The 23,140-nt window shown below is 39.9% G+C and overlaps 1 protein-coding gene across 1 annotated transcript in view; it reads right to left on the reverse strand.

The window, feature by feature from the left end:
* LOC109409509 (uncharacterized) overlaps positions 1-23,140 on the reverse strand; it is a 61,191-nt gene that overhangs the window by 22,879 nt on the left and 15,172 nt on the right. The gene's annotated exons all lie outside the window — the stretch shown is intronic.

A 23,140-nucleotide genomic window follows, 5' to 3' on the forward strand; every position in this document is an offset into this window, starting at 1 on the left:
GGTACCGGTCCGGAACACCTAAATGGCCATAACTCCGGAACGGCTGGACCGATCTGAACCATTTTCAATAGGAAACAATGGGGCAATATACCGCGTCGAATGAACCATCGGTCGTTGAAATCGGTTCATATTTACTATCTAAAAATGAGGTGACCTTTTTGTACACATACACACACACACACACATACATACACACACACACACACATACATACACACAGACATCATCTCAACTCGTCGAGCTGAGTCGATTGGTATATAACACTTGACCCCTCCGGGGGCTCTATCAAATTTCCGTTTTTGGAGTGAACATATAGCCTTTCGGTACACCTTGGTGTACGAGAAAGGCAAAAAATCAAAATTGATTCCACTCCAGTTCGACCCCGGACAGCAGCGCAGCATCAACCATCATCGTTCCCAATCTGTTGACAATAACCTGCATTTTACGAGTAGCGATTGGCTCAACACCTTATGCCGCGCAGCCAGTCAGTGCTTTGCTGTTTGCCACACTCAATGATACCACCCATTAAAATCCATCCTTTTATTTGGCCATTATGCGTTCCCGTTTCCGTCGGTCCGTCCGTCTGTTAGTCCACCTTCAATGCAGGGCCAGCAACGAGATACCTACGTTTCCGACATTATATTTTTGTTCTTCGCCGTTCAGGAGTAATCAAACACACCCTTGGCGGAAATCTACCGAAAGTGGAACTTTAGCGTAGGGTTACCAAGCTGACTGTCAAGTCTTACCTATATTTCAAACAGGACATACATACTTTTGTAAATAGGTACTATCTTCTTTCTTTAACTCCGCTAGCAATGATGGTTCTCCGTAGTTGCATGTCCGAAAGATTATGAAACTATTGAGAACTTGAGCTACAGGTCCTAAGCCCTGGTAAAGGAGGAAGGTTGCGATGGCTGTTATTCATGGCCATCGTGTAAAGCAAAAATGGATAAAACCCAATGCCAAGGTGTCAAGCAAACCGTGCCGAGGGTTGAATGGTTGAGGGGGTTTTAAACATGCTCATGCTCAACCGCGAACCGAGCCCGGGGTGCACCAGGGCAAACACCCCAGTAAGCAGCCCTTACTGCCCTACGGCTAAGGGAAAAGACCGGAATGAAGCCTTATCCATAATCCTGAATAAGTAGAGCGAGCTCACTTCCTCAAAACGCTAGAGAAACGACCTAGATAAATCCGCTACAGAGGACCCCAAACAAAAAAGGGTGAAGCACCATCTGGATCCGAGAGAGCGCGCCCAACAGTTCTTAAACCGCGCGCCTCACATAAACGTGTCTGGACAACAAAACCCACCCATGAGGGAAACAGCTGGTGTCAGCTATAAGTGATACAGTGAAAGCGTGAAGGTCGGGATAATACCCAAAGACTTTCCCAATTCATTACAGCCCAGCTAGACCTTCTACAAGAAGCACTCCTGCTCAGAGTAGTTCAACAGCGAAACGAGCCAATAAAACTTAAATTCAACAACCTCATCTACAAGTCCGGTTATATGGTTCTAATTTGTAAGGATCAAGAGACTGCTGAGTGGTTAAAGAGAATATTCCCATCCATGAAACCCTGGGAAGGTGCAGAGCTGCTGGCAATGGACGAAGTGGTGATTCCACGTCCAGAGATGATTCGAGCATTCTTCCCACAAAGCTCCAGCTATGACCACGACCGAATAAATGCTCTCATAGAAAGCCAAAATGACATTCTAACAACTAATTGGCGTATTGTGAAACGATCCATTCTGAAAGACATTCATGTCAAAAGGATCTTCATAGTAGAGGGTGCGTCGATGGAAAAAGTTGGGGAAGTCCAAATACCCTCAACTACCGATTTGGTGAAATCCAATTAAGGAACATTACAGATCAACCGACTGCCGCTACCGCCAATCCGACTGGAAGGCCGACCCAAGAGCAATCTGAGGAAGCCTCCTGTTCGGGCAAGGTTAGTAAATCTCACCCCAAAAGCACCTTAAAGGCCAACCTGTCCGCCTCTAAAGTAAAAGCTCGAAGCCTACATTCGACCCCCTGTCTAGTCCTAGTGGTACCAAACCAAAGGTATCTAAACAGGGCAAAGGGGGTGCAAAAAGTGACAGCTTGACCACAGAGGCGAGGTCTCTACAGGGAAGAGAAACAACCCGAACTTTAACACCAAACGACATCCTGATGATCCGCAACATTCAAAACCGGACAGTCGTCGCGGGTACCCCAAAAATGACGACTAAAGTTCTGCAAGTGATCCTCCACCATGCTGAGAGTGTTACGGGTGTGCTCTGTCGGAGGTTCACCAAAGAGAATTTAACCGTGGCCCTCATTCAAGAGCCATGAGTCAATAAATCCAGAATGCAAGGTATTCCATAACACTCATGTAAGTTGGTATATGATGACAGCCAGCTTTCTCCTAGAGCGGCTATTTTCTCACATAACAACTGTAAATACTTTCCAATTTCAGAATTCATAAAAAGGGACATCGTAGCTGTCAGGATGGAGGTATCTTCCGCTAGAGGGAGTAGAGAGATCTTGATGGTCTCAGCATACTTCCCAGGTGACGTGGACGAAATCCCTCCTCCAGAAATAGCTGCACTCGTAGCCTACAACCACCGACACAACATCCACTTCGTCATAGGGCGCGCCGCAAATGCACATCACACCGTATGGGGAAGTACAAATATAAACACCAGAAGTGAGAACCTGTTACAGTTTCTCTCTTCCAAGAACATTGACATTTGTAATGTTGGTCACAAGCCCACGTTTGAAAACTCCATTCGTCAGGAAGTTTTGGACTTGACTCTATGTAGTCGGTCTATCTCTGATTAAATAAAAAAAAAACTGGCATGTTTCTGAAGAAATATCGATGTCAGACCATAAACACATCATCTTCGAATGGGAAGGGGGTCTAACGATAGAAAAAAAAAACGTTTAAAGATCCTGAGAAAACAGATTGGGAATCCTACTCAGCTATCCTACAATCCGAAGAGTACATCATAGAAAATCACATCAAGTCCATAACACAATTGGTAGATGCATCCAAATCCATTAAAAACAATATCCATAACGCCTACCAAGAGAACTGTCCAAATAAATCAACTAGTTCGAGTAGAGACGTTCCATGATGGAATAAAACTCTTGACAAGCTTAGGAAAACTGCGCGTAGGGAATTCAACTGCGCCAAGCGAACCGGCGATTGGAGCCTATACAAAAAGCCCTGCGAACTACAATAAAGAAATAAGGTCAGCCAAACGGAAATCGTGGATTCTAATGTGTGAAAGCATAGCGAATACACCCGTAGTGGCCAGACTCCAAAAAACTCTTTCAAAAAATCACTCCATTGGTGTGGGTAGTCTCTGAAAGACGGATGGTTCGCTCACTGTAGTATATAATGTATATATAAGCATGGGTCATCGGATCTGTTTTCTCAGATCAAAGCTTTTTTCGGTCCGTCTCGGGTCCTGAATATCTGTGCAAAATTTGAGAACGATCGGTTGCGTCTACACTTTGCGCATTGCAGTTGAAATTTGTATGGAATTTTGTGTGGAAAACATACTCTTTTGGATGTTTGCCTTAAGTTAAAAACTTTTTAACCGATACTGTAAAATAATAGCCTAGGATGTTCTGAAAAACTTTGTTTAAGACCGCAAGGCGATCCGATGCTTGTGTAAATAGTTATAATCAACGAAGCGCATGCATGTGTTTATGTTTAATCATGTAAAGGAATAATAATAGCAATAAAATCATGCTGTTTTGGCAAGCAATTCAAACGCTTTAACTTTTTTCACAAGCATCAGATCACTTCGTGGTCTCCGACAAAGTTTTTCAGGACACTCTAGGCTGTGTTTTCACATTATCGGTTACAAGGTTTTAGTAAAATTCGATCATGTCATGAGAGAAATGCAAAAATTACTGAAGTTATTCCTGAATGAATCCCGTAAAGAATACCTGATGGAATCCTTAAAGAGATCATGACCGGAATGCCGGGCAGGCGCTGAGCAGGTATTCCTGCAAGAACCATAGAAGATGTATCTATGATCTAGGATTGCCTGAAAAAAATCTCGGAAGAAATCTATATTTTTTCATATTATTTTTTTTGGGAGGAACACCTTAAGTAATCACAGTAGGTATCCTGGAAGGAATCTTTGAAGGAATTCCAGCACAAATCCCTGAAGGAATGCAGAAAAAAATAGCTTAAAGAATCCTTTCAGGAATTTTCAAAGCAATCTCTGCAAAAATCCCTGAAGAGAACTCCAGAGCAATCAGTAGAGCAATCTCGGAAGTAATATCTGAAGGAATCCCAGGAATAAACCTGGGAAGATTCTCGAAAGGAATGCCTGAAGAAATCCTGGGAAGAATTCCTGAAGTTATCTCGAAAAAACCTCAGCTCATCTAATCTCATCTCAAATCTTCACTCTACTCTAGCCTCTACCCTACTGTCTTCTTCGCCTTTTATTACAACCCTCTATCCTACGCTCTATCATAACCTTCAACCCTGCCATCTGCCCTACCCTCTACCCTATCCTCTACTCTACCATAACCACTGCCCTATCCTTTACCGTACCCTCTAATCTATATTGTGCTTAATCGTACTGTGTATCCTTATCTATACCCTCAACCCTACTCTTAATCCTACCCTCTTCCCTATCGTCTACCCTATCCTCTACCCTAACCTTCTACTCCACTTTATCCTTCACCCGACCGTCTGCTCCACCGTTTACCCTACCCGCTACCCTACTCTTCCCTTATTCTCATAAAGCCCGATCGATAAATACCCATATTGCATGGTATCATAGCTCAAACTACCATTCCGTGGCCGCCATCTTAGATATGGTCTGCCATCTTGGATTTCCAAATGGCGTTAAATATAGATTTTTGGCTTCTACACATCATGCCCGATCGATAGATACCCATATTGCCTAGTATTATAGATCAAACTACCATTCCGTGGCCGCCATCTTGGATTTCAAAATGGCGTCGAATTTCAATACCCCTACTACCACCTCCACATCCTAAGGAATGTGTATGCCAAATTTCTTGACGCATTCCAGAGTTATGTCTATGTTCCGGTATACATATTTACATACGTACATACATACATATAAACATACAAATAGACAAACATACAAACATAAAATCTATATGCTCTGTTAACTCTTAAGCCCCCAACTTCTGGTCTCGGCCACGGAAGTCGTGTGGGGTAGGCTACATCCGCCTCTTTATCACAGGGTCGGCTTTTCTCGAGAGGCTAATCAAGGGCTCTATGAGAGTCCCCAGATAACCACATGTCGTATAACGAAGTGTATGAGGAATCGCATTTTCATTCGCTATAAATCAGCATCGCACAATACGCCAAAGTGATGCGACACGACATCTTAAACAACTTGTATATAAATCGCCGATGCGATTCTTTAACGACTAACTGGAATGTAAACAAACTAAGTCATAACAGATGAAATTCAAGTTCATTGTGAAGTCGGAACTATGAGAAAGATTATATTTCAGAAACAAACTAGAAAAACTTACATATTTAACATGCCTCCCGGGTTCAATTCACCTCTTTCGTCGGTTTCCATACTGCGACAAACGGCGGCGGCGCCAAAAAGTGTGGAGAATGTTTGCCACCTAACCAGACCCATCCGGCTATGCTACAAATGATCTGTTGCCTGCTTGTTCTGAACGACCAGACGCACCCTGCGAGGGCAATCAAACTGTACACATAATCCGGTTCTAGACTGAGGTTTGGACCATTAGTTACATACCACAGTTACAAACAACACCCCCGCTCAACATAATCACTGTGACACTGCATCGCTAGGTATCAACGGAACACTTTTCTTGAAGGTACTACGTGGTGGCGCACTGCCCAAGTAACACACATGTTATATTAAAGTAACGACAGCGCAAGTTTTGGTTGTATAGAAGTTTATTTTACGTTATTTCAACACAATGTTAGAAATACGTAAAATAAACTTCTATACAACCAAAACTTGCGCTGTCGTAACTCTATTATAACATGTGTGTTGCTTGGGGATTCACTCGGTGGTATCACACTTGATTTGGGCTTTCTTCTGCGGTGCAAAGATGTCCGATGCGGTGCCAATACACAGCTATTTTTTGGTCTCTCTAATAATGACAAATCAATCAAAGATAAAAAAAGCTATTTTTTGCCAGAATTCGATGATGGATGAGCGCGAGCGGATTTTATGATCTAAATTACTGCACAAGCGGAATATTTCGCGACACGACGTCGAATCCACACCGAGCGCGTTTGTTTGTTTTGAAGGAGACTGACGGACAAGACGAATTTCCAGAAACTGACAGATCGTTTATCAAGTCTGACAAGTTCCGAACAAAATCGCATGGACTTATAAGATTTGGTTTTCAAACTTTGTATGTGACGTTAAGCATATGATAAAATAACATGAGCATAAAATCAATCAACCTCAAGAGTGAGTTGTTGGTCGCCGTCAAAGGATTGGCCCCAGTAGAACGGGATTCCCGACTAGAAAAATATATCAAGTTTATAACACATTGTGTTATGATGTTATGAAGTTTTTCTATAACATATTTTGTTATAAACTAGATGCACACACTAAAAAAATCTCAATTTTAATAGTGACACAATTGATCGAACTGCCTGAAAAAGCTTTGACATAAACATAAGTGTGCCACATTTTTACACTTTTTGTGACGTACGTATTAAGTTTATATTGTTTGTGTTCTTCCAGCCATAATTTTAAATCACATAACTGATAATTTAGTTCTCTATGCTGTAAATTTAAGCGATATGTTACAGAAACATAATGATTACTGATGTTGAACTGTCAAACAGCACCTTACACAATCAGATGAAGACTGCAGTCGATTGGAAATTTGTTTATTACGAAGATGAAACAGCATGAAAACCGCTCATAAATTTAACACCGAGTTGAGCCACAAACCTGGAAATGACAATCCGTTGCCATCAGCCGATGCAGTGGTAAACGAAAACAACCACGCTCATTCAATCAGAAGGCGGTTTTGTCTGCTTGGCTGCGATGACGGCTGTCTCAGTACATACATACACGCCAGCAGTAGTGACGACGCGACAGCCGAACTGGCAAGTTCGTTTATGGTAGAAGTTGTTCATCTTCGACTGCCATCTTTTCAACGTGGTGAGTTGGCCGAGAGAGCAAGATCGAAAACTAAAACTGTGAGGATCGAAGTTCGATTCGCGAATGGAACTTTTTGTATTTTTTTTGTTTCCAATATTCGGTGCTATAAATAGCACAGTTCTCAATCATGTATACAAGCAGCCGACGCGCTGAGCTGTTGCGGTAAAATTACATGAGTCAAACGTTTTCCGTTTCCTGTAAAAATAAGATCGCACACAATTTTGCGTCAAATGTGTTGCTTTTATATGTCGGACTTATATGACACAATATTACAAGATTTTTTCGAAGTGTGCAGGATGATGTTAAAATAACTAAAACTGTAACAAAAAGTACACCGGTCTAATCAAAATAATAACCTATTTAGGTTATAATCAGATCAAAATTATAACATAATATGATATAAATTTTAGCTTTAATAAAACTAGTTTCTATCATACTTTGATACAATTGTGTAAAATGATGTTCTGAATGTCAAAGAATCAGAACTAAATTGATTCACAATGAGTTATTGAACAACATATATAACACAATATGATACAATTGAGTTACAATATTTTTAAACACCAATGATGTTAAACATGATTATATCACAATGAGTTATACATATCATGGTTTGTTATAATTATGTTATATTTTTGTTAGAATCTTCTAGTCGGGTTGGCGTCACTTTGGCTGTTCCTGGTTCGCTATGGCGAAACTTGGCTTGGATGTGAAACGTGTGAGCCAAGCGCTATTGGGTCCTAGATGCACAAAAGGATGTTAAGGGTTATGTTTAATGCGTTGCTCAGCTACTGGGTTAGAATTACTTTTAGATGCTCGTCTCTGTGCATAGTTAGCATACCTGATTCGTTGTATATATTATAATTAAACTCTTTCCTCAAGGCGATCTAATTTTGGGCACCGTAAAGATTTGCTCAACTTTGCTCTGCGGTTTTCAGCTAATATGCACGTCCACTCCCAGGTAACCACTAAGCACTGTTCTAAGCATTATAATGGTCATTGAACAGCTTTTCGGTGCTAAAAATCTCTATATAAGCATCCCTAAATGCTCTATATAAGCATCCCTAGGCACTATGAACAGCAAGAACTAAAATAAGCCCTGTATGCTTATATGAAGCCTACAAGCTGTAAATAAGTTTATCAGTGCTGTCACAGGGCTTGGAGTACATGAGGTTTATATCTGTCAAAATTGATTTCGACCAAAACAAACAAGCAAGTCAGTCAACTGGCTGGATAACGTTTTAATCCTGCTGATAAACCGTGAAAGATGTACAAGACGCTAATGAGACCGGTGGTTCTCTACGGACACGAGACATGGACGATGCTCGAGGAGGACCTTTAAGCACTCGGAGTTTTCGAGCGACGCGTGTTAAGGACGATCATCGGCGGCGTGCAGGAGAACGGTGTGTGGCAGAGAAGGATGAACCACGAGCTCGCTGCACTTTACGGCGAACCCAGAATCCAGAAAGTGGCCACAGCCGGAAGGATACGGTGGGCAGGGCATGTTGCAAGAATGCCGGATAACAACCCTGCAAAGTTGGTGTTTGCTAACCATCCGGTTGGTACAAGAAGGCGTGGACCAGGTGGAGCGTGATCTGGCGAGTATTGGGCGTGACCGAAGTTTGAGAGCTGCAGCTGCAAATCGAGTATTATGGCGGCAAATTGTTGATTCAGTATTGTCATGAATTTGATGTTAACTAAATGAATGAAATGAAACCGTGAATGCACTCAAAGTGGTTAATCCATTGTAATACGTCTTCTAACAGCTTCTAACATAGTAACCCTATTCTCTACCAAAATACACCGAAGTCGAAATCATTCCGCGACTAAGATCCGCACAAAAAGAAGATATTGCAGTTTTTTTTCTTGCTCTCCATTCCTCAGTCCCCCCTACCAAATGTTCAAAATGCTTCCAACCATCATAAACTGTGGAACTAAACTTACCTCTCGCTACTCCCCGTCCAAAGCACCCACGCCGCAATGCTTCGCTTCTTTCCTATTGAAAAACGACTTTTCGCGCCTCAAGGAGGGTGACCGGACCAACGACGCCTCGCCTCGAAGTCGTCAAAGTTTTACTCCTGGCGCGTAAAGTGGCGACCCACCGCTGCTCGCGTGACACTTTTGCTTGCCAGCAAAAGGCGAACTGAGCACAGGAAATGATGTTTATTTCTTTATTTTTATTTGGTTTTATCTTTTAAAATTGATTTTTCGGTGCGTATTTATTGCTCAATTTTTTTGCGCGAGGGGAAAGAAGCGCGCTACTGGATTCGCAACATATTGCGATCATAGCTACTTACTGAACTTTTTTCCGGCGAGAGAGCGGGGTGGCGGGGAAGGTTTAAAATAAACATTTGACTGACTTGATTTAAATTTGGCCACGTCCACCCGATTGCCAAGGGCGTTTACTTCAATCGCTGTAACCTCAGAAGAGATTCATCCAATTAAAACAGTTATTGCCCCATATCATGCAGCACTACATGGGCTGAATTTTAAGTGGAACTTGTCCTATCGCCGCGTCGCCCAAATGTCACATAAATGTTGTACATTAGTGTCCTTTTGCGGAGCTTGGTTCTATCATATCCGAACGCCACTGAATCGCCGAGTCCAGTGAGAAAGATTTCCGACGTGATCTTGGGACATTTCCGGCCTGAAGCCACCAACCACTGACTGCCGAGTAAGGCGAGATCTGATGAATGGCTGTTTTTTTTTTGTCGGGGATTTTTGTTCCCGCATGCACAGCGGAAAAGCCTGAGCAGATTCACGTTTGGTTGGGATCAGCTTTTCTTACGAAAGTCAACTATTTCATACCGAATAGCAGTCCCAACCAACAATTTTTGTAATTGATTTCCCCGTAAAATATTGCTGCTCCAAAACTATTCATCTCAATTTCAAGAGTCCGCCTTACGGCATAAGAAGAGTAAAAAAAAGTTGCAAGATAAAAGAACACCCAAACACGCCGGAACATCTTTCTCAGCAGCCTTTCGGCAGTGATTTAGGCCGTGACTACGGTATAGATAGGCGGCAGGCTACGCACAGTGAGAAAGACTATCCAACAAAAAATCATTGCGAAGTTCGGAAAAACAGACGTGGTTGGAGCAAAACGGTTTTTCGCAATTTTATCTATATAGAGTGAGAAGTGCGTTATCTTAATATTAATCAGTTTTCGAAAATCTTATTGATACTCGAATTTAACCTTTCAGTACTCGCGCCAATTTTTGTAACGCGAGCTGTCGCGCGTTGTACTTTGAACAACACCCATACATTCTGAAATATATAAGGATCCTGATTGTTTAGAAAAGGACTGTCTTTGGCAAAGTTGTTGTAAATTTCATGGGCTACTTGATGCTGACAAAGTTGATTCGTAATACGTCCACTAGGCGGCGCTAGTGATCAATTTCATGTTATATCTTATATCTCAGGATCCTGATGTATTAGAAAGATGGTGTCTTCGGCAAAGTTGATTGGTAGGTAAACGGCTTACAGATTATTGGCCGTTTAATTGGAAATTCCACCACTAGGCGACGCTAGTGAGCAAATAAACTTTATATCCTATGTATCTCGGGAACCTGATAACTTAGAAAGATGGTGTCTTCGACAAAGTTGTTTGGTAGGTCAAGTACTAACGGATGATTCGCAGTTTAATTTGAAATTTCATCACTTGGCGGCGCTTGTGAGCACGTAAATATTATATATTATGTATCTCTGGGCCCTCATTAATTAGAAAGATAGTGTCTTCGGCAAAGATGTTTGGTATATCAAGGGCTTATAGATGAGTGAGAGTTTGATTTTAAATGCCACCACTAGGAGGCGCTAATAAGCATGTAAATTTTTAATCTCATGTAGCTCAGGATCCCGATTAAAAAGGCACGGGACACCGTCTTCAGCCAGAGGCTGTACAGACTGAACAGAACTTAACACTAGACCATGGACACGACATACATTACATGCACCAGTGGATAGCATGGTGCGGTTACACACTTGGTAACGCTAACCGAACGGCCACGAAGCTCCACTTTACTCAGAAAGATGGTGTCTGTTGGAAATAGGCAAACGATTTCCTTCCGTGTTTAGTGAGTCCCGAGTTCTCCGTTGAATAGTATTTGGATTTCGTTATATTCTGTCACAGACAGAACAGATGTAGAATGTTGTCATGAATGTGATGTCATACACGAAAGTTACTTCGCTGAATATAGCTACGAGATAGTTACTAATGGTGCATAATTGAAGATGTTAGATGAATTGCGTTTTGGAAGACAGATAATGGAACTAAAATGTAAGTTGTAAAGCTAATATTTGTGCAATTCAAATAAATAAAATTGAACTATTTGCAGTCTTGAAGCTGCCAAAACAGTATGCTGCTTTCGAGAAGTTTCGCTCCTTCCAATAAATCGCGTTTCTAACAGTGTCTTCGGCAAAGTTGTTTGGTAGATCAAATACCAAATGGAGGAAAAGTTACCTCTCGAGCCGACCTTCTAAAAGATCGAAAACTTTCAGATAGTTGTCCGTTTGAATCGTAGTTTCACCACTAGATGACGCTAGTGAACATAAAAAATGTATATGCAATAGTTCTCAGGATCCTGGTTACTAGAAGAGAGATGGTGGTTTCGGCAAAGTTGTCAAATAGGTTAAGTGCATTTGGTTGATGGGTCGTTGAAATCAATATTTCGCCAGTAAGTGGTGCTAATGAGTATGCAAATTTTATATCTTATATATCTCCGAGTCTGATTACCTGGGAAGTTGATATCTTTGGCAAGGTTGGTTGGTAGATCAAAAGACACCATCTTTCTCAGTGATCAGGGTCCTGAGACATATGAGTTATAAAATTTGAATACCCACTAGCGCCACCTAGATATGGAGTTTCAAATCATACGGCTCTCCATCAGTTAGTGTTCGATCTACTAAACAACTTTGCTGAAGTCATCATCTTTCTAAGTAATCAGGATCTCGAGATATATGAGTTATAATATTTGAGTACTCACTTGCGCCACCTGGATGTGGAATTCCACATCATATTTGTCTTCATCAGTTAGTGTTTGATCTACTAAACAACTTTGCAGAAGACACCATCTTTCTAAGTAATCAGGGTCCTGAGATGTATGAGTTATAAAATTTCAATGCCCACTAGCGCCACCTAGATGTGGAGTTTCAAACCAAACGGCTCTCCATCAGTTAGTGTTTAACCAACCAAACAACTTTGCCGAAGACACCATCTTTCTAAGTACTCAGGATCCTGAGTTATATGGGATATAAAAATTACATGCTCACTAGCGCTGCCTATCGGTTGAAATCTGAATTTCTCAGATCACCTCGCGAAGGCCCTTGATATCCCAAGTAACTTTGCCGAAGACACCATATTTCTAGATCATTTAGATTTTGAAATACAGTAATTCACATTCAACTGTCTATCTTATCCTAAATATAGTACGTTTTTCATATTGCGATTTTCAATTTTCCGCATTATAAGGAGTTATACTGTTTTAAAAAGGTCTTATAATATTCCAAATAAGATTCCTGTAGAATACATTTGGGGTTGACATCGATAGAAAAGATGGTTTCAAAGTAATAGTCGATAATTCTCATGTGTTGTACATAGTACAACAGCGCGATTAACGGAAGGTTAAGTATTTCTCGCTCTACGTAAACGGTCCAAACATTTTCCTTAAAGAAATGGTTGAAAGTTTTGTATCGCTGTTGACACGAGAAGTTCAAAATTCTTATTGTTAATTTTAATAAACTCCTGTTAAGAAGTGAACCTTGGCGGCGAACCGACCATAAATATCAAAATCACACAGTAGTTACTAGAACTGGGAGGATCAACTTTACAGTTTTGTACTTTTTGATATTGATTTTTCATTGTTGTCAATATAATTCTCTTTGAAAATAGAATTTGTGGGAGTTCAAATGCAATAAGAAGAATAAGATATTACTGTATCCAGACGTTCACTGGATATGTTTCCACTACTGTGCACAGAAATACCAAGAAAAAAATACACTACCAACCGTTCGACAATTAGCGAATCACCTTACTTTTTGATTAAGAACAGACTTGTTAGAATCCTAAAATGGCCGCCACAATGGCCGATTTTGGCACCTACTCTCGACTTCGAGCGCACACATTTCTTCGTAAACAAAACCAGATTTTCCAAATTTATAACGATTTTCTAATTTCGAGCGCTCGAAGCTTATCAACTCAATAACTATCATGCGCCTCCTTGACCTTTGATTGATGCCGGGAATTTGTAGTTAGATGGTGCTCCCTGGTATTTCATGACTAGCAAAAGCCGATAATGTCACAATTGTAATGTGAATAATATAAACCAAAATGCACGCAAAAGTAAATAATTATCTGTTACACTTTCAGAAAATCCTCTAACCCACATTGAGAAATCCTCGCAGAAATCCCGGTAATATTATCCGCAGAAATTGTGTGTAATAAAAATTCTCAAGAAAAACTGTAGGAATAATTCTGGAGTGATCTCGGGAAAAATCGTCAAGCAGAATTTCAAAAAATCTGAAGGAATCCCTGAATAAGAGTATTACTGGAGTAATCATTTAACGAATCTCAGGAGGATTCAGTTAAAGAATCTCGGGAGAAGTTGCCTTGCTTATCAACCAATCAATCAATCAAATTCCTGAAAGAATCCGAGATCTGAATGAAATCGTAAACTCAACTCTTAAGAAATACCTGTATGAATGATGGAAGAAATCTTGATTGAATCCCCAAAAAAAAAACCGGAAAGAATCAATGGAAGAATCTAAGAAGGACTCAAGAATTCTATAAGAAATCCAGTGAGGAAGCCTGGGAGGTTCCTGAAGTAATACTGGATAAATCTTTGAGAACTCCTTGAAAGAATCTCATGAGGAATCATTAACGGAGAAAGCCCAAGTTGAATTACTGTGGGAATTCCGGGAGAAATCCCTAGACGAATCTCAAAAGGAATTCCTTAAGAAAAGCTCCGAAAGTGGAGGGAATCTCTGAAGATGACTGAAGAAATTGTAGATGAAATCCTTACTGTACTGGGAGAAATTTATGACAGAATTCCTGAAGAATACATCCTTACAGTCTGAATGGATCCAGGATGGGATCTCCCAAAGGAATCTTTTTACTAATTGTGGGAGAATCGCAGTAGAAATCCAGAGTGATTTCTTTTAAGAAGTCCTAGAAAGAATCTCTGATCAAATATTGGGAGAAATCTCTAAAGGAAACCTGGGAGAAATCAATGATGAAATCCTGGGAGGTATTACTCATGGAATATCTGGAAATATTCCTGAAGGAATTCCGGGAGAGTTCTTTGAGGAATCCCGGAAAGGGAAAGCGGATCAATTTAGATACCATCCAGTACACAGCGCAACATTTTTTTGTCTCAAGAGCAAACTTATGTGTCTCCGAAGGATTTTGGGCCGCTGAATCCGAATCCGGGCTCAGATTTGCTCCAACACGTCACAATTTTGAGTTATACCTCAATTTATAGGGCAAAATTTGCGATTTTGGGCTTTTTTGACTGCAAGCCATTAAGCTTGGAAATACTTTTTTCAAGCAATCAAAAGGTTAATTGGTCAATAACATCTAAATCAACGACTCATGCAAAATATTTCGTTTTACCTAATCAAATTTGATAGATTTAGGCATTTTATGTTAGTATGAAAACTTGCATGCAACTTTTGAAGGGTGACTTGTATGGGAAATATCGTACCTAACATAAATCGCTTAAAACTATCAAATTCGATTTGGTAAAACGAAATATTTTGCATGAGTCGTTGATTTAGATGTTAATTGACCAATTAACCTTTTGATTGCTCAAAAAAAATATATTTCCTTGCCTAATGGCTTGCAGTCAAAAAAGCCCAAAATCGCATATTTTGCTCTATAAATTGAGGTATATCTCAAAATTGTGACGTGTTAGAGCAAATCTGAGCCCGGATTCGGATTCAGCGGCCCAAAATCCTTCGGAGACACATAAGTTTGCTCTTGAGACAGACAAAAAGTTAATTTTTGTTACGCTGTGAAGTGAACTACTATAGAGAAGTTTTGGAGGTGGAAAAGATATCCCAGAGTAAATTTGAGCAGAACGTTGGAAAATAGACAACATCTGTTGCCTTCTGATTAGAATGACTGACATGCACCAATAATTGTGTGAATTGTGTAATTTCTTGCAGTCGAATAAACAAGTTCAGAATTCCTTTATGAAATCATCTTCGGGTTCCGTCCAAAATTGCTCAATAGAGATTATTCTAGGAATTTGATATTTGAATCTACCAAGGATTCTCTCAGAAACTCCTCCAGCGGTCCTTTCAGAAATCCTTCACGGAATTCTTTGAGAAACATCTCACGGGTTCTTTTCAGTTATTCCCTTAAACATTTTTCCAGAAATTCCTAACATTTTTTTTATGGTTCCTACTGAAACTCTACCGGGGATTGCTTTACAAAATTTCCAGTGATTCTTTTAGAAAATCCTTCGAAAGGTTTTCGGGGATTCCGTCAGAGTTGTCTACTGTGATTCCATCAAACATCTTTTGAAAGTTTATTTGATAAATTATTCCAGTGGTTTCTCAGAAAGTATTCCAGAGATTACTGCAGATTTTTTTCTCCAGATATTCCTCCACTAATGGCATTTCCTCATGATATTTCTTCGAAGGAAAACTCCATGGAGAAATTCACAGAGTTTTCCTTCGATGGATTACCATGAGGAAATGCCATGATTGGTTTTTTTTTTAAAGAAAACATTCTCCTTGGACTTCTACAGGAATCCATTTAGAAATATCTCACGAGTTTTTTCAAGGGAGAAATGATGATGATGATTGTGTACCCACTATCAGCGCAAGCGCAAGGATTATCTATAGCAGCAGAGTCATTCTGAAACGAGTTAAGGTTGAAGGATTCGTCATTGACATAATCGTCATCATTGAAAATTCAAAAGCAGTTTTCTCGTTCAAAACTATAATTTTCGCATTGAAAATGTATTCACTGGAGTGCGGATGGAGAATGGAGTGCAGTGAATACATTTTCAATGCAAACATTCAAGTTTTGAACGAGAAAACTGCTTTCGAAATTTCAATGATGACGATTATGTCAATGACGAATCCTTCAACCTTAATCTACCTGAAGGTTTGCTGTAGCAGGGTAAACTAAATTCGCTGGAGACCTTCGGAATACAACATGATGGTTGTTTTCTCGTGATGTTTTTTTATTGGAGAAATTTACAAATACTCCACATAGTAACTCGAAAAATTTATAAATATTGGAACTTTATCGAAAGTAGGATGATTGCTTAATTAACATGCCAAACCATAGAACAGTTGCAAATTTTCATGTTCTTCAGATTCCGAAATTTTAAAATAGTTTTGAAATACTGCAGGAATTGTAACACAAAGCTATGACGCTTAGTAGTTAAATACTCAAAAACATTTCAGTTATACTGGGAAATTTTAAACTATCTCACTATGGCAGGGATCTAGGCGAAACATGATACAGGGGATAGACAAAATGATCGGGACAGGCAAAATTTTCACTTTTAAAAAAATGTTCAACTAGCTGTAACTTTCCGTAAAGTGCATCAAATATTCTCAAATTTTTACTGCAAGTTCATCAACTAGTTGGGTATCAGTGGTCAAAATTTGAGAAAGATTGGGCCATTTTCCACGAAGTTATAAAAAATCTTAAAAAGGTAAAATTATCCGATAGTCAACTTTGAGCTATTATATCTCCGGATTTAATAAACCGATTGCAATGAAATTTTGATCATACATGACTTATATAATGAACTCTAGAAAACTTTTGACTAAACTTGAAATTTTCAACAAGAGAAAAAATTGTAGCGATTTTATTTTTTTCACGATTTTTTAGCAAATTGGTCTGTTTTTAATATGTATTCCATTACTTTTTCAAATTGTTGGCGGCTATGTTGTTACTTTCCTTCAAAACACGTTTATATATAAGTCAGTTAGCGGGAAATTAATTGAACTATAATTTGCATCTTGAATTTTGAAAAGATGTTGAAGTTTTTGATAATTTGGTGTTTTATGAGAAAAATAATCTAATCGTTATAATTTTCTTCCGTGTTAAGAATTGCAAGTTAAGTTAACGGTTTTTCATAGCTCATTATATAAGTCATAAATGGTCAAAATTTCATTGCATTCGGTTCATTGAATCCGGAGATATAACAGCTCAAATTTGGCTATCGGATAATTTTGCCTTTTCCAAGAATTGTTATAACTTCGTGGAGAATGGTCCGATCTTTCCCAAATTTTGACCACTGAAACACAACTAGTTGATGAACATACAGTAAAAATTTTAGAATATTTGATGAACTTTACGAAAAGTTACAGCTAGTTGAACATTTTTTGAAAAGTGAAAGTTTTGCCCGTCCCGATCATTTTGTCTATCCCCTGTATCTCAGGTATCAACTTTGAAATACAAAAAAAAACAAAGTTAAGCCAAAAGGTACATTCGAAATCTGAACTATAATACAAACTTCTTTCGAAAAATATTGAAATACAGGAACACGGAAAAATGCTGTAAAAAGTCAAAATGTTTAAGGAGCTTTCCGATAGAAACTCTACGAAATATTCGAAGATTTCAGCAAAAAACACTTCGCGAACTTCCAACACACTTATGACAATTAATTAGTAAAATCATTGACAATTGGGATTAGAAACGTTCCATGGGCCTTCAGGGGGTTTCAGAGACATTGCAGAAGCGTTCACGGGCGTTCCAGGGGGTTTAAGGAGTGAGCTTTCAAGTGTTTTCAGAGGAGTTTCAGAGGTGCTCAAAGAGGTTAAGGGGCTTTCCATGAGTTTTCAAGGGGTTTCAGGGGCGTTTCAGGAGTGTTTCAGGAATATTCCAGGAGGCTTTTCAAGAGCGTTACAGAGGGTTTCAAGTGGTTTAAGGAGTGTTTCAAGGGATTAGAGAGGTCCCAAGAGCGTTCCAAGGCTGCTCTTGGGGTCGCAAGAGCGTTTCAGGGGGTTTCAAGGGTTTCAGAAGTTTTTCAGGCGAGGGGAGGTCCCAGGAGGCTCCATGGGAGTTCTATTGTGTAACATGGAATTTTAGGGGTCCCGGAGGTGTTTCGCTTCAGGGGCGTTTCAAGGTACTTCAGAGGGTTTCCGGGAATCCCTGGTGCGGTCAAGAGGTGTTCCAAGTAGTTTCAGGAGCGTTCCATGGGGTTTCAGGGAATCCCAGGTGGGTTCAAGGAGTGTTCCAAGTGGTTTCAAGGCATTCCATGTGGCTTCATGGGGTTCCAGGGGTATTCCAGAGGGCCCCAGGGGTTTTGAGGAGCGCTCCATGTGGTTTCAGGGTGTTTCATAAACTATCCAGGGGTGTTATAATAGGTTTTCTTGGAGCTTCAAGGGGTTGACAGCTCTCCGTCACTTAACGGCTGATGACTCAGAAAAAAATGCATGATCAAATGAACCGCTTGTTAGAGTTTCGTCTCCTAATTTTGAGTTTCAAAATTTTCGCCTCTTAGATGGAATTTTCAGCCCCCAGGGAGGCGATTTCGCTCACTTTAGGTATTAGTGTTCCAGAGAATCCCTCGTAGGAATTTCAGAACCCTTTTTCAGGGGGTATTATTTTACAATTCCTTCAGAATTTCTTTAAAAATGCCTGAGATTCCCAGATAATATTTATTTGCGCAACATCCCAATTAGGAAACACATTATCAAAAATAGTACGCCACAATACTCGAAGCCATTTACCTATTACTCTGCACTGCACCCTTGGTCACACCCAGTTCGCCAGTTCACGCTTGGCCGCCAATCGTGCTTCCTGCTCCCTGAAATATGGATATGAATATTCATACCTGAATGAATCTCTGGAGTTTCTGAATGAGCTCTTGGAAAACAAAATCTGAATATCTTAAAAAAAAACCTAGAATGAATGCAAAAAAATCTCAGATTCTCCATGAAAAAAATCTTAATTTCTGTTTCGACCCTTGAAGGAATTTCATGAAGAATTCCTGAAAATTTTCTGGCGGAATTTCTTAAAAAAGTGACGTACTAAATACAAAATAAATCTATTGTGAAATTTCACGAGATATTCCTGATGAAGACACAAGGGAAGTTCATGAAAAAAACTTGAAATACGTTAACAGGAATGCAATGCGTTCTAAATGGATACATGAAGGAATCTTTTAAGAAAATTTTGTTGAAATCATTCTAGAAAATACTATGTAAAACATCCTTTCAATAAAAAAATCCAATATTTTCTCTTAAATTCTTAAAGAATTTCTGGTGTTCCTGGAGGTAATCATAGAGAAAAATCTGAAGTAGTACAGTAGAACAAAATTCCAGAATAAAATGCTGAAGGAATCCCAGAAAAAAAATTCTTGAAGGTAACTCTGAAGGAAACCCGGAAAGCACTAATGGGGGATTCCGAAAAAGGATACTGAAAATAATCCCGGGAAAATTTCTGAAGAAGACCATGGAATTCCGGCAGAATTTTATTTTATTTTTTATTTTTTTTGTTTAGAGAGACTTTACCTCTGGGGCATTCCTCTCTGCAAGAATTTTATTATTGAATTATAATTATGGGAGGAATAAATTAGGAATGTTGATGAAACCTCTGATAGAAATCCAGGATTTTTTTAGAGATATCCCGAGTAAAATCAATCAATGAATCCAATCCCGGGCCGGGAGGAATCTCCTGTAGAAATCTTGGGATAAATCCGTACAGGATGCTCGGGAGGTAAATCCTTGTCGCCTACGGACCAGATCTCTTCACTGATGAATCGCACTTGAGTAGGGAATGTGGCAAGATTGCTGGATATTGATGAAAATGTATTCTCAAGATATCTGCAAGTTGTACCAAGTAGTTCATATTTCCCACTGTGCAAGCGTATCAGCTTTACTCCGGCCGACAGCGAACGACACACTGACTCTCACGCTGACTGCCAAACCCCCAGATAAACCCCCGGTCCTCCAATCTATAATTCTGGAATGATGTCTTTTCGCTACACGCCTCGATTCGTTGAATATGTCTTCCGATGTTGTTGGGCGCTCGAGCTCGGGCCGCATCGCAGACAGATTGAGGCGGTACCCAAATAGCGCAAGGAGGAGGTCCTCTTACCCCCTTTTCCCCGGTATCCTGGTTTGGGCGCTGGCTTCCGCCGATGGAAAACTACATGCGGAATCGGGTTGGCGGCGGCGGAACTAACGGCAAGCAACAGAGTACACATTCTGCGCTGTGATTTGGAATTGCTTTCAAAGACATAAATAATCGTGATTGGAGTAGCAGCCCAGCCGCAGTGAGATGGCGTTTTGCTGCTTGGGAGGGAGAGAAAATATGTGGAAAACGTAGATGAAATGACAGGCCGGAACGGGACCGGAATACGGAATCGGACGGATTGGTTCAGTTTTGGTTCGATTTACATCATCATCATCATCGTCGTCGTTTGTGTTGCTGGCAACCAGTCAGTGTGATTGGGAATTTTAATCGAATGCTGACTTACGGTTCGGTGACGTTATACACTGAACGAAAACCCCCGCCGCGCAGAGTATGATTTGTCATTCAATGCGATGCAAATTGGCAGAATCGGAATTTTGAATGATAAAACAGCAGAATGATTAAACTTTGTCCGACTGCATGAAAATCATCCTGTTAGAAAATTAGAATTGACACAAATTATAAATGATTTTTCGCTTTGGGTTTGTTGTGATTGAATATCATCTCAAAACCAGCTGAAAGCATTTCCCTCTATGCCTCATGCCGAAATTCATTCAATCTGGTACTCAACATTCGCTCTTCGTTGAAAACAGTATGGCGGAGTTTGTGTGCCGCAGCGCAAGGCCGGAGAAATTGTTCCAGAAAAAGATAATCATATAAAACAGACATCACGAAAGGTAAGAATGAATTTCTGTGATAATAAGATCGGTATTTATTTATCTTGTAATTTACAGGATATAAACTTGCTTGGTTCTTCCGACGTAGAAAGTTCCTCCGCAAATGGAATTTGGAATATCCCTGATTTTCTCACGAACGCGTTGGAGCTAAGGTCAGGGCCCTGAACAGAAGTTACACAGTAATGATTATGTGAATCCGTCGACCTGTTTTCGAATTAAATCGTGTTCAGGTTTGAACAAATGTTTATAGTTAGTTAAGCATGCATATAAATAAATACACAGCATCTTTTAGAATATGATGTATTCATTTGGTTTTTATTATTTTTATTTAATATAAATTTTAACTTAAAACAGATCCCCAGGCTTGACAGAAACTCCCTCGCGAGAAAATGAGGAAGCGATTTCGGCGATTTTCTGAGGCGTGAAAACAAAACTCACAAATCACAACACAAATCCTCAACAGCACCGAGCGTGAGTTTGCCGCGCAGCGAGGAGTTCGTCCAACACTCATAATTGCTTGTTGTGATTCTCACGTCCACTCACACTCAAAAAGCTCTCGCGAGTTCCACTCCCATACAAAGAAAGACTCTCGAGGCGAAAATCGCACTCAAAAACCCGAAATAATCATCGGCTCTTTTTTCGTTCCCCTCTTCCTCGCTCAGTTTTTATTGCCTCTCTGTTTGGGGTTCGTTCGCTCCCTCGCGACGAGGCAAAAGCAAAACACCGCTCTAGAGCATGTTGCAAAACTCTTTTGATTTCGAGGAGGATTATCAAGCCTGCAGATCCCACATCAAATAAAACCGAAGTGGAACAAAAATCATTCATTTATTGACTTCCTAATAGGTGATGAAAATCATCCATTTTTAAAATTGTCACCATTCAAATTGTTTTGATTTTGAAGGAGATTGCATCAAATAAAAATCATCCGAATCTTGTCTGAAAATAGGCATGGGGCTCGGATGAAGCAAAAATCATTCTCTTTATGGCGGGGGTTTTCGCTCAGTGTAGGTTTCTTTTCGATTAGGATTTGTATGCAAATTGCGTGCGTTCTCTATAAATATCCGTGCGGCTTACGGGGGTTGCTCACATAATGATTTTTTTAAATGCCCTTGACTGGAGTTCATCGATGGAAACGATAAGGCTCGGATCAAGTGCTGCTGTTTAGAGATTTAATGTGAGAACATTATGAAACATATTATTATATGATGCATGTTTTGAATTTGTCATACGATTATGTATGTGAAATCACTGACAATACTTATTATGTTTCCAGTTCAAAACCGAATTAGCGACATTTTTTCTTTGACTTCCGCTGCTTTTGCCTTGCGTTAAACACAATGTCGGAAGTGGGGCGCTGTATAGAGCACCAGGTGTACAATACAGCGCCCCACTTCCGACATTGTGTTTAACGCAAGGCAAAAGCAGCGGAAGTCAAAGAAAAAATGTCGCTAATTCGGTTTTGAACTGGAAACATAATATTAAGAACAATGCTGTCAATTAAAGAATCCTTGCTGAATGACCGATTCCTCAACCTAACACTTCTGTTGAATTATGTGAACTTCTTCGGGTACTCCTACGATGCAGATGGTACGACAATTTATATGATTTTACCTCAGATACCTTTTTATATTCTTTTGCGTGAGGGACTTTTGTACAACATTTTAGTTGGTACTTCAATTCAGGAAAATTAGTTTTGCGGTCTAACAGGTTTTACTTCTGGGTGTTTAATATAGGACCACCGAAGGTTTGCAGGAAGAGTTTTAGTGGAGTGTGAAGTTCGCTGGAAATTCCCTGAAAACTTCTCTAAATCCCAGATTTTCCTGGAATTATGTGGGTTTCGGGGAATTACCTGGACTTTTGAGGGGTCCAAAGGGATTTCTAAGGGTATCGTGGAGTTTCAGTGGTACTACAAGGAGTTCGAGTGGTTTTCAGAGGCATATCAGAGCACAGATAAAAATTTTCATGTAAAATTACGCCATTAATAATGCACATAAGGGGAATGCGATGGTTGGCGGAAATTTAAGCGTGGGATGAATTTTACATGATTATTTTTTTTTGTGAGAATGAAATTTACAAGTCCTAGATCAAATTTCATACAGCGCGTAATTTTCATTTAAAATTGTTAAATGGCAACATAAAATGGAAATCTAGACGAACATTTGA

The sequence above is a fragment of the Aedes albopictus genome, chromosome 2, assembly GCF_035046485.1.
Source record: "Aedes albopictus strain Foshan chromosome 2, AalbF5, whole genome shotgun sequence".
In the NCBI taxonomy this organism is placed as follows: Eukaryota; Metazoa; Arthropoda; class Insecta; order Diptera; family Culicidae; genus Aedes; species Aedes albopictus.